General features: G+C 42.8%; 1 long non-coding RNA gene across 1 annotated transcript; it reads left to right on the top strand.

The window, feature by feature from the left end:
* The first annotated feature begins 3,999 nt into the window (after window positions 1-3,999).
* LOC121655980 lies at window positions 4,000-5,500 on the top strand. The gene is made up of 3 exons (XR_006013341.1): window positions 4,000-4,204; window positions 4,288-4,363; window positions 5,082-5,500. It is a non-coding gene; the product is annotated as an uncharacterized LOC121655980 (long non-coding RNA).
* Window positions 5,501-15,225: the final 9,725 nt, after the last annotated feature.

Consider the following 15,225-nt stretch of genomic DNA (forward strand, 5'->3'; position numbering starts at 1 on the left):
GAACGCATCACTCAGCAGCTCAACAACATGCCGGAAGTGTTTGCACACCACAACCTTGATTTTGGTCGAACAGATAAGGTCAGGCACCACATAAATCTCTCGGATGAAACTCCTTTTAAGCTACGTGGCCGACCTATACACCCTCAGGACATCGAAGCTGTCCGCAAGCACATCCAAGAGCTCCTTGACACAGGAGTCATCAAGGAGTCGGAGTCACCGTTTGCATCACCAATAGTGGTGGTCTGGAAAAAGAATGGCGAAGTCCGGTTGTGCATCGATTACCGGCTCCTAAACCTCCAGACCATAAAGGATGCATACAACCTACCAAAGCTGGAGGACACATTCTCAGCCCTGAATGGATCACAGTGGTTCTCTGTTCTTGACTTAAAATCTGGTTATTATCAGATCGAAGTTGAAGAAGCAGATAAACCAAAGACAGCTTTCGTCTGCCCACTCGGGTTCTGGGAATTTAATCGAATGCCTCAAGGAGTGACCAACGCTCCCAGCACATTCCAAAGATTAATGGAAAGATGTATGGGGGATATGCATCTAAAAGATGCGTTGGTCTTCCTTGATGACGTGATAGTATTTTCCAGAACCCTTGAGGAACATGAAGAAAGGCTCATGAAGGTACTCACCCGCCTCAAGGAGTTTGGGTTGAAACTATCCCCGGAGAAATGCGTCTTCTTTCAAACATCCGTTCGCTATCTTGGCCATGTAGTTTCCAGGCAGGGTGTTGGGACTGACCCTGAGAAGATCGCAGCTCTTAAGACGTGGCCTACCCCCCAGACTCTCCGTGAGTTAAGATCCTTCCTCGGGTTTGCTGGATACTACAGGAGGTTTGTGAAAGGTTTCTCTAACATCGTAAAGCCTCTCCACAACCTAACCTCTGGTTACCCGCCTCCGCACAAGAAAATCCAAAGTAAAACCAGCAACCTAAGAAAGAAACCAAACCAACACCATGACCCAAAGGAGCCCTTTGGGAGTCGCTGGACACCAGCTTGTCAGCAAGCCTTTGAAGCAGTCATTCAGAGTCTCACTACTGCTCCTGTATTAGCCTTTGCTGACCCCCAGAAACCCTATATACTGCACACCGACGCCAGCACCACCGGGCTAGGTGCAGTATTATATCAAGAGCAAGAGGGCCAGCTAAGAGTCATTGCCTATGCAAGTAGAGGACTGTCACGAAGCGAGAGCCGCTATCCTGCGCACAAATTAGAATTTTTGGCGCTCAAATGGTCGGTGACAGAAAAGTTTAGTGACTTCCTTTACGGCAATCAGTTCACTGTTGCAACTGACAGCAATCCTCTGACTTACATACTGACGACGGCAAAACTTGACGCGACTAGCTATAGGTGGCTAGCAGCTCTGTCCACGTTCTCATTTAAACTCCTCTATCGCCCAGGAAGACAGAATGGGGATGCGGATGGACTTTCCCGCAGACCACATGGGGCATTAGCAGATGATTTGAAGTCACAAAGAGAGAGAGAACGTATACAGCAGTTCACACAAGACCACCTCTCTGACCCAAAGAACATTGATGCAGTGGATCAGTCTGTTGTGAAGGCATATCTGTCCAAAGGCAGCTCACCTACAGTGCAAGTTCATGATGGGAAAGAGGACTCCGTTGCCTTAGTAGAAACACTTGCCATGTCCCCTAGTGCTGTGCCTGATAGCTATGAGCAGGAAGAGCAGTCTGGAGGGCTGCCAGCCATTCCCCATCTAACGGAGACAGAACTAGCAGATAAACAACGAGCTGACCAATGCATAAAGCATGTCATCTTCCAGATTGAGTGTGGGGACACACCGCCCCCTACTTTACGTTCTCAACTCCCCGATCTCCCACTCCTCCTTCGGGAGCTAAGCCGCCTTGAACTCATCAACAGCGTGCTGTACAGGCGACGCCAAGTGGAGTCACAAACAACTTACCAGCTTGTGCTTCCAGCTGAGCTCCGGGCTACAGTCCTCACCAGCTTGCATGACCATATGGGCCACATGGGGATTGACCGCACACTGGACCTGGTGAGGACCAGATTCTACTGGCCGAGAATGGTTATGGACGTGGAGAAGAAAGTAAAGACCTGTGGCAGGTGCATTCGGAGAAAAGCGAGGTCTGAGAGAGCTGCCCCCCTAGTCAATATAAACACTACTCGTCCTCTGGAACTCCTCTGTATTGACTTCTTGTCCCTGGAAGCTGATAAACGTGGAACCAAGGACATACTTGTGATCACAGACCACTTTACCAAGTTTGCGGCTGCCATTCCCACACCTAACCAAAAGGCCTGCACTGTCGCAAAGTGCCTCTGGGAAAACTTTATGGTGCACTATGGTATCCCGGAAAAACTACATAGTGACCAGGGACCTGATTTCGAGTCCAGAACCATCAGGGAACTGTGTCGAGTGGCCGGTATCCATAAAGTCAGAACAACCCCATACCATCCTAGGGGCAACCCAGTGGAGCGATTTAATCGCACCCTGCTCGACATGCTAGGCACCCTCAACAACCAAGACAAGCTGGGGTGGCGTGACCATGTAAGACCTCTGGTCCACGCCTATAATTGCACCAGAAATGAGGTGACCGGATTCACCCCATACGAGCTGATGTTTGGGCGTCAGCCCCGTCTGCCAGTGGACCTTGCCTTTAAGTTGCCAGTACAAGAAAGCCAACACTCATCTCATTCTGAGTACGTGCAAAATCTGAAGTCACGTCTCAAAGAAAGCTATAAGATAGCAATGGAAAAGGCTGCTAAGAGGGCTCAGAGAAACAAAACAAGGTATGACAGACATGTAACTGCCTCTGACCTGGAAGACGGCGACCGAGTGTTGATCAGAAATGTCCGCCTTCGGGGCAAGCATAAGATCTCAGACAAGTGGGAGCCCACGGTCCATGTGGTGGTGAGACGAGCAGGGAACCTCCCAGTTTATACAGTGAAACCCGAAAACAGGGACGGTCCCCTCAGAACCCTACATAGAGACCTGTTACTTCCATGTGGGCACCTACCTGTGGAGGAAAGCGCTGACCACGTACAGAAACCTGTATCACGCAGACCTGGAACCCGTGCCAATCCTGCCTTGGAGGGAGAGAGTTCCTCAGATGATGGAGACGATTTGCTCATTCCAGTCTATTTTAGCTCCCCAGATCCCATGGTCATTGAGGATCATGTACAGCCTGAGTTACCAATGACCGATGTCCAAGATACTCACCATTCTGACAACTCACCCGATTTTGACAACTCACCCGATCTTGACAACTCACCCGAAATGTCCACCAGTACTTCAGATAGTCCCATGATGCTCATCTCCCATCCTAGCGACACTGAGTACTTACCAACCAAGGGAAGCACACTGGCTGAACAAGGAAATGACCCTGCTCCGAGCCAACCTAGCTTGCCTGTGGATGAATGTCCAAATATCCAGGATGAGCAGCTTCCAGTTTCCCCAGATATATTAGACTCAAATGAGATGAAGGATGTCACCGGAGGTGCAGATCCAGTGGAAAGAAAGGAAGCACCCAAAGAGGTTGAAGAAGAGGGTGAAAAGGCCCCAGTGGATACAGAAACAAAAATGGACTCTGATGAATCTGTCAGGAGGTCTAAGAGAACCCACCAGCCAACACGACGACTTGAGTACCCCGAGCTGGGCAATCCTCTGATCACAGCAGTAAAATCTTTTTTTCAAGGGCTGTCAACACCTTGGAGTGATTTCATCACCGATTCTGCAGAGTCAGAGCATATCTCTGTATTTTCGTTTGAGTAATTACCCATTAACTGCGCCATGCACAGGGACGTGCATGAGTTCAGGAGGGGAGGATGTAGCCCAGGTGTTAAATAACACAAGCTGATGAAAGAGAGTTTTTTTTCTTTATTTAATTTAATTTATTTTACTGCGCTGGCAAAATTTTATTTTCCTACTGCACTTAAAGGCATCACCCAGTTCATTGAATCCCACATGAGGTGTCACAACCGCAACAGCCAATCAGGGGCCACTTCACCCCCTGCTCAGCCGTCAGCTCTAGCAATGAGGCCCTGACAGTCTTCTCCTTCCGGTCTTTTCAACTTCAACCGCGAGAGCGAGACACAGCTATCTACTGCGAGAGCGCTGGAGAGGAGAAAATTTCCGTGTACAAATAAGAAAAAGGAAAAAAAACACCGAATCGCCTTATCAGCCGTGAGTCTGGAGCAGAGCGACGAGGCGAATCACGTCGGTAAGAAAGGCCTGTGAAAAGAAGGAACGCTCGTTAATACTTACCCTGCTCAACCGTGCTAATGTTAGCTCGGTCCTTCACAGGTTAGCTTGTTACTGCATCTTGTGAGCTGCGGAAAGCGCCAAAATCAACACGCTCAGCTTTGAAACCGGAGCAACGGTGAGCAATGTGTCCCTTTAGCTACCCCAGTATTATTGTTCCGTGTGCTAAATATGCCAAGGAAACTACAGTGGCATAAGAGACTGGGAGTGAACTAAGGTGAAATTGTGGTGCAGTGTTTATAATGCGTGACTCAAAAGTGTTATTTAATTTCGTGCCAGTGCATGTTTAAGGAGAAGAAAGAAAGAAAGAAATGTTGTTTTGCTATTGCCAGCTGAGAAAATGAAACCTTTTCATGCATTGTATGATGACATGGTAACAATGAATGTTATTTTACAAGTCTAAATTACATGAAGTAATTCAGAGTAAATTTTGGTGCAGCTTCTCTACAGCATTAGTAGGCCTATAGTGCTGGAGGGGTAATTAAGCACATTTCTTTAAACCCTCTGAAGTTATTGAATGTATGTCTTGCTGTTATTATGATTTCACTCTGTTACATCAGTTATGATAAGCCATCATAATATAGCTAACAAATATTTAGCACTTACCTGAATCGGAATTATTGCAATACTGTCCACATGAAAAGTGACATGTGAGTTCTTGTGAGTTTATTCCATTTATTCAAACTTGAGTATATTTTTGATTGTTGAACAACTAAAAGTAATATTTGACTACATGTAGGATCTTTGAAATGAGATGTTAATTGCATTTTGATTATAGAGCTCTAAAGTGATGTATAAGGATGGAGAGTAATAGATGAACGTGACCTTGTCTATAGGTCAGGTTTTTGGAGTGGACTACAAATCCTGTGGACTGGACGAGATCCCGATGGCGAGCCAAAGGACCTTGGAAGAGAGATAAACATTAGAACACTCCCACATACATTCACGTCGAACTATCAGACTTAAATCAGGTGCACCTGCAACAATTCATAAGGGCCCCAACGAACAATCCTCAGACAATTCTTTCCTGTGTGCACACATTTTTTTTATTTTTTCCTTTTCTCCGGGGGGGTTATTAAATTGTATGTTTTACTTGTTGGCCTGTAGGCCTAGTTCTGTAAACAATACATGAGTCACTACTCAACAGTTAACCCTGCATCAGCCATTATTGTTGCTCAAATCCTTGGCTCCAACCGAATCTAAACCTTCTGGTGCTTGTCGTTGTCCTGTTATCATACTGCTACAGTGTGATCAACATCCACCCCTGTGAACTGGGTTTCAACTGCATTGGCTCCCCGTGTGTTTCAGGATCGATTTTAAGGTTCTCTTACTGGTTTTTAAATGTCTTAATGGTCTTGGGCCTTCTTATCTTTCAGATTTGCTTTTACCTTATGAACCCTCGCGGCCCCTGAGGTCTTCCGGTACTGGCCTCCTGACTGTACCTAAAGTCAGGACACATACTCACGGAGAGGCAGCTTTCCAGTGGTATGGTCCTCGTCTGTGGAATAGCCTGCCGGAGGTGCTCAGGGCTGCAGAGAACGTTAATGTTTTTAAGAGCAGGCTCAAGACCCACCTTTTTAATTTAGCTTTTACTTAATATTTATTTACCTTATTCTCATTTATTCTATTCCCTTAGCTTATTTATTTTTTTATGTTAACCCATTTTTATTTATGCTATGCTTTTATGTTTCCTGGGAGGGGGCTCTCTGCATTGGGGGCTGTCATCAGCTGTGGCTGCTGCGGCTCTGTCCTGTGGGTTCTTTCGGTCTGGTTGGGTGGCTCCTCTGCCTCTCACTTGGCCGTGTGCCCTGGGTCGGTGTCCTGGTGGTCGTGGCCTGTGAGCAGCTCCCGGTGCAGACGGCTCCCTGTGATAGTGTTTCCTTACCAGGCTCATCTGTGCTCAACCTCACATTAGTCTTTTAATATGTGCAAGTATGTGTGTGTGTTTGTGTATGCTTGCTTGTACATACTGGTATGTGAGAGGACGCGCGGAGGGAGGGGGTTGTGTGTGTGTGTGTGTGTGTGTGTGTGTGTGTGTGTGTGTGTGTGTGTGTGTGTGTGTGTGTGTTTGGGGGGGGGGGGGGGGGGGGGGGGGGGGGGTTTAACCATGGAAAGCACTTTGTGCTACATTATTGTATGAAAAGTGCTTTATAAAGAAAGACTGATTGATTTATAACAAGTTAACTCACTTTCCATCGCCATGCAGGACCGATAAACTTCTGAACAAATCTTTTCATGGATGAAAACTTGAACTGAGCAGGAACACCAAATTTATGTTGCACTCTTGTAACGAACTGTCAGAGACGTCCAGTCTGTTTTATTTGCAACGTTTATTTTCATAATGGCCTCAGTTCAACATCAACAGAACTTCTTTTTCTTTTAGGCCCCACTTCATCCAGTCCCCCCCTCTCTTACAGGGAAAATACACTGATCAGGCATCGAGAACGACGTCATCAACTGAACACGTTTGAATTCAACGAAAAATGTTTAACTCCTGCACTGAAAACAAAACTTTACAACAGAACTATTTCAGTGTGCTACACCAGCACCATCTGACTTGTTGCACTTGTTTATTATTCATCTGAGAAGGAGGAGAAAACTCGTGGTTTGTGTTTCATCTTATGTTTAACCCAAAGTGTTGTTATTGGACACACTAGCAATAGCAATAATTTATCGGTCTTTTGTCAATCAGATCCATGCCACTGTCACCTGAAGATGAAGAATGAAACTGAATTTATTGACCTCTTAATAAAAAACACACTGGCATCAGATCCGTACTCGGTATCGGCAGATACCTAAACCCCAGGTATCGGAAATGGTATCAGACAGATAGAAATGGCATCAGAACATCCCGACTTTGATCCACAAGAAACTTGAGGCATTCATGCTCATGTGCACTGAGAAAGAAATTCTCATGTCTTTGGACGATGATACTGTAATAAAGAAAGTGGCAGAGACCAGTGCATTGCTCCGGCGTTTATTAATGTTTTAGGGTCGCCTACGTTTCTTTGCTACTACGCTTGTGCAGAGGAAAAAAGGATAATGGCGTCACTGTAAAGTTATACTGTAAATAACAAACTTGCAGAGAACAGTGTAATCATTTTTTTATTCTTTATAAATAAGGATTAGATATCTGTGAAAAGTAGTTTGCTAAAAAGTTGGAGATGAGTACTCATGTTGAAATAAATCTACATTATGAAGCAACCCTTTCTTGCACTATATTAGAAATATTTTAGAAAAATATACTGAATTACAAGGTTTTACAGAACATTGTGCTCTTGTAAATGTAACATGTAAGGTTATAATTACATGATTTTAATAATAATAGGTGGTGATCTAAAGCGGGCCGGTCTGAGTCCCACTCCGGCCCTGCTGTCGCCTGCAGGAAGGTTCCTACTTACATAGGCGGTGACAAGAGACTATACAATGCTGCCACCTGGTGGCTAAAGAAGGTACATACAGATACTTGAAAAGGGCTCCTAAAGACTTCATCAATTCAGGACTCCAAAACAAAACTATGGATTTTGCAGATTATTTCACTTTGGTACCTGCTTCCAAAAATGAGTGTTTTCAAGCTTTCAAAATGCTGATTCTATGAGGGGAAAATGTCCAAACACTGAACATTTTTATGGCTACACTTAAACTCGTCCCCATGTGGACACGAACTCAGCTGTTTTCGCTTCTTCCCTTTCTCTTACTGCTGAAGCTTTCTTTTCACTTTCAGTCCTTGACGTTGTAAATGAAGTTTCAACAATTAGAGAGACAGTGTTTTAGAATTTATTTATTTTTCTGTGCCTTTCTTTGACATGTAGCTATTTCAGGTTTGCAGAAAATATTTTCTATATAGATTTTAGTCTAAAAAGTAAGCTGCTGGGCCAAAATTAACCCAAAAAAAAAAAAAAATCCTACAAACTCTCTTCAGCTGTACTGTATTAGCTGAGGACAAATTTACAATTATTGTAAAACTGAAGACAGTTTGTTATTTCTTCAGTTGCAGGTTTGTGATCAAGTGGAGCGAATACATCCAGCTTTGGGAAAGAAGTGACAAAGATTTGACTGCGTCTGCAAAAAGTGCTTCACCTGCCTCAAGAGAAATCTCTGCCATACCAGTTCTACCTGGAGGCAAGAGCAATAGCTATATAAACTCTAGCTACACACACACACACACACACACACACAGACACACAGGTGCAGGTGTTATGACTTTGGATGGGAACCATTTATGTTCTCGCAGGAAACTCCACCCACTCTCAGTGGTCACTCAACAGGGCAGGGGCAAAACATATAAAGGATCTCTGTATGGGAGTCCTACCAACATTCCTCCTCCTTTACACCTGGTGCGTGTGTGCAACGTTTTGTTCCGACCTATGTGGTGCGGTAATTTTTACCGTTGTCAGGTGTGGAGCGCCCGCAAGTGCAGTCCACCTAAAAGGAGCCGCGAGATCAATAAATCACAGGAGGAGTGGAGAACTGTGGAGTGGAGAACGCAGGGAACTGTGGAATTGCAGAATTCTGGGTGCATGAAGCATCAGAAATAGACTCGGCGCGTAAATTTATCAGAGCGTCACGACAAAGCACTTCAGGGACGCTTCTGATTCATGCTGCAGCACATCTGGTAGAAACCAAACTATTGACTAAAACAGCTGCAAATAGCAGCAGAGGCCACGGCGCACCTGTAACGTGTCGCACACACACCTGGTGTAAAACAGGGGTTACACTCTTTCAGGTAGACCTTTATAAAATGAGCAGCAGGAGCAAAAAGATGACAGTCCAGGAGGCTCTGGAAGTCATCTTTGATCATGACAGTGAAACACAGGAGGGTGTGTCTGAAGATGAAGACTATCTTGAGCTAAATTCTGATTCTAAGGATTCTGAACCAGATTTTGAACCAGATGAGGGAACTGATATTCCCATTCCTAAAAGCAAGACATTCATGTCAAAAAATGGTGAAATACAATGGCCTTCATCTCCAAATATGTGTCAGACAAAACTGTCTGCAGAAACAGGGAGGCGTGTTGTTGGGGAGAAGTGAAAGGAGCTGGACAAAACACATTTAGCTTGAACATGTATTTTTTTTATGAGAGACGAGTAAATTACCCTAATTGAACCATTACCTGTGAGAGGTGAGGAACACCATTGCTCTAAATATTGACAGGATATTTGGTAAGGGAGGAAGTAATGAAATATTAACAATGCTTGTTAGGATTTTTGGGTTTTGGACATCTTTTGGATAATTAAACATGCATCGGGTCAAATTGACCCATGAACATCATTGCTGTGTCTGACAAACAAATATAACAGGAGGGTTAAGGATTCTTTAATTTTGGGAGATAGGGATAACTTTACATTACAACTTTACATCACCTCGTCATGACCTTAACAGGCCGAGGATCAAACCGGCAAAACTCATGCTACAAGACGACCACTCTACCCACTGAGCCACGCCGCCCCTACGTGAGCTACCGTATGGCTTGGCAGAGGTCTGAGCGCTTCTAATTACATCCTATGTTGTGTCATTATAGGTTCTTCTTAATTAAGCTAACTTTTTGTTTCTGTTGGCATCTTCTATGGGGAGGGGTAGCCTAGTGGTTACACAGGTCAGATTGGGTCTGGAGAACTTGGGATCACATCCCCGGGCTGTTAACTAAGGTATATATATATAAAAAAATAAAATAAAAACACTGTGGCTCCTTGAGCAAGGCATACAACCCCTGACTGCTTCCTGGGCACCAGAGTCAGGCAGCACTCTGCTCCCAACAACCAGGACGGGTTAAATGCAAAGAAAGAATTTCCCCACAGTGGGACTAATAAAAGGATTATTATTATTATTATCCCGCATTTCTAACCTGCCAACTTTGTTTATGGAACATGAGGATAAAAAGAACGAGATGGATATCTGATTAAACAACCGTCTGCTGTTCTCTTCTCTCTGTTTATGTCTTTATTTGCGTTATTTACTTTTTGTGGTTCTATGCAAAAGATTTAGACTCACATGATGTTTAGATTTTTATCCATCCTTGTTCTACCTCTTCTGCCCTGAATAACCTAATTGGACCTTTATTTTTTTACCACTTTATTTCAGGTTATTTGTATATTATAATTATATGTACTTTTTAAATTTAAAATATTCTCTAAACATCACATTTCTGTACCTTACTGAAGCTTTTTATCAGTTTTATAGCTGAATTTCGTGTCCATCATCTGTGCTCACAGACATGAGAAAAATAAATAAATAAATGAGACTGGTATCTGTTCTGGTCTCTGTTTATGTCTTTATTTGCATTATTTACTTTTTTTTGGTTCTATATAAAAGATTTAGACTCACATGATGTTCAGATTTAAGAGATCAAACAAATATCTTCTGTAGAAAGATAAATGTAATTTTCATAAGAAGGAAGGATGCTGCAGGCGATGCTGATTCTATCAGAACATGTTATCATGGCCACACGCATGAAGCCTGACTGCTGCTATTTACTTCATTAGAAACAGTCACAGACTCAGTTTCAGACAACTTTTCACAATAACATAAGAAGCCATGTTCACATGTTCTTTCTATAGTTTCTTAGACATAATCAGTGGATGGAAGCATCATTTGTATCCGGTAGTCATGTTTATATCACAGCGCAGCGTTAGCGACGCTTTCACTGATGCAGGTAAACCTGTGGAGCTTTTTAAACATTCACCACTAGTACAGTCCTGTTTGTAGGATCATCAAACAAAGATTTTTTATTTATTGTTTGCTCAATATTTTTTATGATTCTGTTCTTGGTCCTGGAACTGTAACGTTTACTCTGTAACAGAACTGCAGTCATCATTATGGTTTGTTCAAAGGAGGCTAAAGCAGCTGGAGCACATGTCCCTTTAGTCCTCGACCCCAAAGTGGATTCTTCTATTTATTTATTGATTGATTTATTTATTGATTTATTTTTGTGGGCAGGGTTCCTGTGGCCTTTCAAAAGAAAAATTATTGTTATTAGTAATTTAAAATAAAGGACCTGCCACCAGTCATTCCATCAAATGTCACTGCTTTGACCTTCAGCTAAAGCTGGCGAGCCGTGGTAACGCTGTAGGACCTGATGTAACACTCTGGTGCAGTAGGGGGCAGTATGCACCTGTTTACGTTGGTTTGCGACCTGCTAGTAACCAAGAGAAGAAGCACAAGTTAAGCTGCAGCAGAGCGACCAGACACCAGAGACCAGGCCAGAGCTTGTCGTCAATCTGTATTTTGGAATATTGAAGTTAGTGAAGTCAAAGAATCAGTAAGCAGGTAAAATAAACGTAATCTACTTTGTTTTATATGTTTTGCAAGATGAAGGAATGTAAACAGAAGAACCTGCTAAATGAGGGTAAAAACTACGATAGGCGTGTTTTTCTTACTTTTCTGACGTGGGCGTCCCAGCTGTTAATTACCTCACCTTATCTGGTAACTCAGAACAAACCAGAAATCCTACATTTGTTTGTGTTGTAAATAGTTTTCTTTGGTTTGTTTGTTCTAATTATGTGCTTTTTGTTATTATTTTCCTGTTTTTGTTACTGTGAAAAGTTTAGTTACCTCTGCTTTAGAAAGATTTTACTTCTTTAACACTTTCTCACATCCTTCCTGTCAGCTATTTAGTGGGGACGTTTGGATTTGCTGGAATTAAATTGTGTTTCTGGGATATGACGGGAATGGGAAGTGAATTTAAATACCAACATAAAACATAAAAAAATAGAGCACATTTAGGGATTCTGTAACAATAAATATTATACTGCAAACATTCAGCTTCATATGAGTCCTTAATGGTACAAATGTCCTCTCACCAGCTGGAAAACCACCATGTGGAGGTGATGTCGCCATCATGTGGTCAAACATAAAACTGTCTGTTCAGCTTCACATTTATTTATTTTCAGTTTTTAACATGTGCTGTGAACATTTTAATCTTTTATATGTTTTATTTCCTCTGACATGGTGTTTCCAGATGAGACCACATGATGGTGAATTGACTTCACTAACAAAAGCAGAATGAATCTGGATCAGCCTGCACGGCTCACTAGTACACTGAAAAAAATAAACCCACGCACATGGAAATGTAACTTAATTAAATCTGTGATGTTGACAATACAAAGCCAAATTTTTATCTTTACATTATTATCTTGTTTAAAGATTAAAAAGTTTTGTTAAAAATAGACAGAATTATAGTTTTTTCTCTAACAAGATGTCTCTTCATAATCCCAGGCAGTCGTCTTATGTTCACACACACAACAAACATTTAACTTGTTGTAGCTACTCTGTTTTAACTTGATCGTGAAGTGGGAGGAGTTACAAGTTCCAGTCATCTTTAAGCAGGCAGCAGACAACACAGCCGCAAAGGCTCATGGGTAGGCATGTCTTAGCAGGAATAGCCCTTTGATTATTCTTACAAGTTAAATTTAAGTGATGTTATCAAATTACTTTTATCTGTTGTTTAAGTTCATGTTAAGTTTTGCTCATAGATCTGGTTTCATGTTGGCATTAACCCCCAAGTACCCTCGTTTGACCTACATAATAATATTATGCAAAAAGTTGCCTTGATTTTATTAAGTAGATGAAGCAGTAAATTTATATCTGTGTAGTTTATTCGTGGAGAACGTTCAGCAAACTGCAAAGAGAAAACAAAGTTTTAAATAGTTACTGCTGGGAAAATACAGACTGAGGTAAAAACTGGGGACAGAACTAAATGATAACATGAGTATATGACTTACTAAGATCAATATCATTCAGTGAACATACAGAGCTGCAGGCAGGACGTGGTTTACACACTTTACCAAAACCACAAGTTTAGTCTTTACTTACAGACGCTTTAAAGAGAACACATAGATGGACTGATAGATCAGGACTTACCAGTACCTTAGTACAACCACCACTAGAAATAAACACCAAATATAGTCAACGTTGGGATTTATGAAAACTTGGTGGAAGAATGTTCCTACCTCCACGGAAACTCTGACCCAGACCTACGCAGAAAATCTGGGAAAACAGGAAAACTACGACACCAACGGTACAGAATAAAATCAAGGAGATGATGAGGTGGAGAGTCTGCTGCCAACGTTTACCAGTCAGTAGAAGAAGATGTGAAACGTAAGCTTTGGTCATTTATTCTGATCTCCAGCAGAGTGGGACAGACTGGAGGTCTAGAAGTGATGCAACGATTATGAAACACACAAGAGGTGGATTTCCTTTATTTATTTATTCTTACACAAAACTTTTTAATTGTTGTTCTAATTTCCAACAAGACTGTCTCCATTTCCTGCAGCTCCTTGTCCACATGGTTAATAGCGGTGATGGTGTCTCACTGCACCTGCAGGACTTCCTCTGAGGACACGGCTGCTGTGGTGCTGGGTGGAGTCTCTGGCTTCACCCTCTCCACCCACAGCTGCAGCACGCTTGAATTTTTAAACTTGATCATGTTTTAATACTCTTTCCACACTGGAACTTTATTTCTTGCATTTTATATATTTTATTTTAGTTTTTTCTTTCTGTTTTTATTTAATTTGATTTATTTGAACTTTTTTATGTACTTGTATTTCTTTCTGCATCCTGCTGTAACGTTTTATGTAAAGCACTTTGAATTGTCTTGTACATGAAATGTGCTAAACTAATAAATTTGCCTTTTTCCCTCCTGAGCATCATGGAAATGATGTGATGAATATTCATTACAGGCGTTCACCTGAGCATTTACAGCCACCATGTGGGCGTGGGAAGGCGCTCCCTCACATGCGCCTGCTTTAGAGTTGATTCTGATTTATAAATGGAAACAGGTGTGGGAAGTGTGTGTGCACCTGTAGTTTGCTTTGCTACACACAGTTTTATGCATGAGGCCCCTGGTCTCTTTACTTCCTGTTCAGTGCACACCTCATTTATCAACCCTGCTAAATGTGTGTGTACAAACATTCCCACAGAAAGTATAGGATTTATCCACGTGTACCTGTGTGTAGGAAAATGTATAAATTTAAGTAAAACACACTGAGAGTCACAGTGTTCAGCAATCTCAAACCTCACCTGCCAAGCGCATGATGATCTGTTCAGGGAGAGCACAGAGTAGCTTCTCAGCAGGTACCGCTTCCCCAGAAATATCCTGTTGAATTTATGCTGCCATTTGCAACCCACGTTGGAATAAGAGACAAAACACACCGAAGCCATCCCACTGCACGTCCAGCTCCTCTCTACCCTGAGGTTCTTGGCCTCCGGAACATTTTAACGGGATACTGGAGACGTATGCAGCATTTCGCTACCAATGCTAACGAGGATCATGCTGGCAGTGTTGAATGCAATCATTTCTCTGGCCTGAACTTACATCCAGGTCCCTTACAAACCTCACCAAGAAGCTGAAATTAAACTAGGATTTCACGCCATCACCAGAAGATATTTCTTGCATGTCAGTCTTCTGGGCTAAGCCTGACTGGGCCCCATGGGCAAAGCCTGACCCACGTCCAGCCAAGGGAAACCTGGATCCATTGATTTTATTCATCATAGGGGTCTGTTGAGCCTCGCTTTGTTAGGTCCCTCCCCTAGAGACCTGTTTGACCCCACCAGGGACATAAAGCCCCAACAACATAGCTCCTAGGATCTTCAGGAGATGCAAACTCCTCCACCGCGGTAAGGTGGCGGTTCAGGTTGGAGGGGCCCTAAGACGTCAGAGGATTTAGCAACCTCAAGCACAGGCTTTATCACAGGATTTGTTAAACTTCCTTTCTGGAATACCCCCAATTTAGGAAATTTCTGTCTCTTGCAGGCCAAATGTCTTGTTTCTTTAAGATGAAACAGCAAACATGGACCCACTGCTAATCAGTGGATCACAGACCTACAGCATCAGTCTGGAGCAGGGACCCAAATGCAGAACACAGATCGTGTGAATAGCTTAAAAAGTTCATAGAAAACTGTGAGATGTGGAGCTGAGAGCTGAAGAACCGCAGCTCAGAGTTCAGGGAGCAGAAACAGGAAGTGGACCTGAGAATGGCGGT

The sequence above is a fragment of the Melanotaenia boesemani genome, chromosome 16, assembly GCF_017639745.1.
Source record: "Melanotaenia boesemani isolate fMelBoe1 chromosome 16, fMelBoe1.pri, whole genome shotgun sequence".
Taxonomy (NCBI): Eukaryota; Metazoa; Chordata; class Actinopteri; order Atheriniformes; family Melanotaeniidae; genus Melanotaenia; species Melanotaenia boesemani.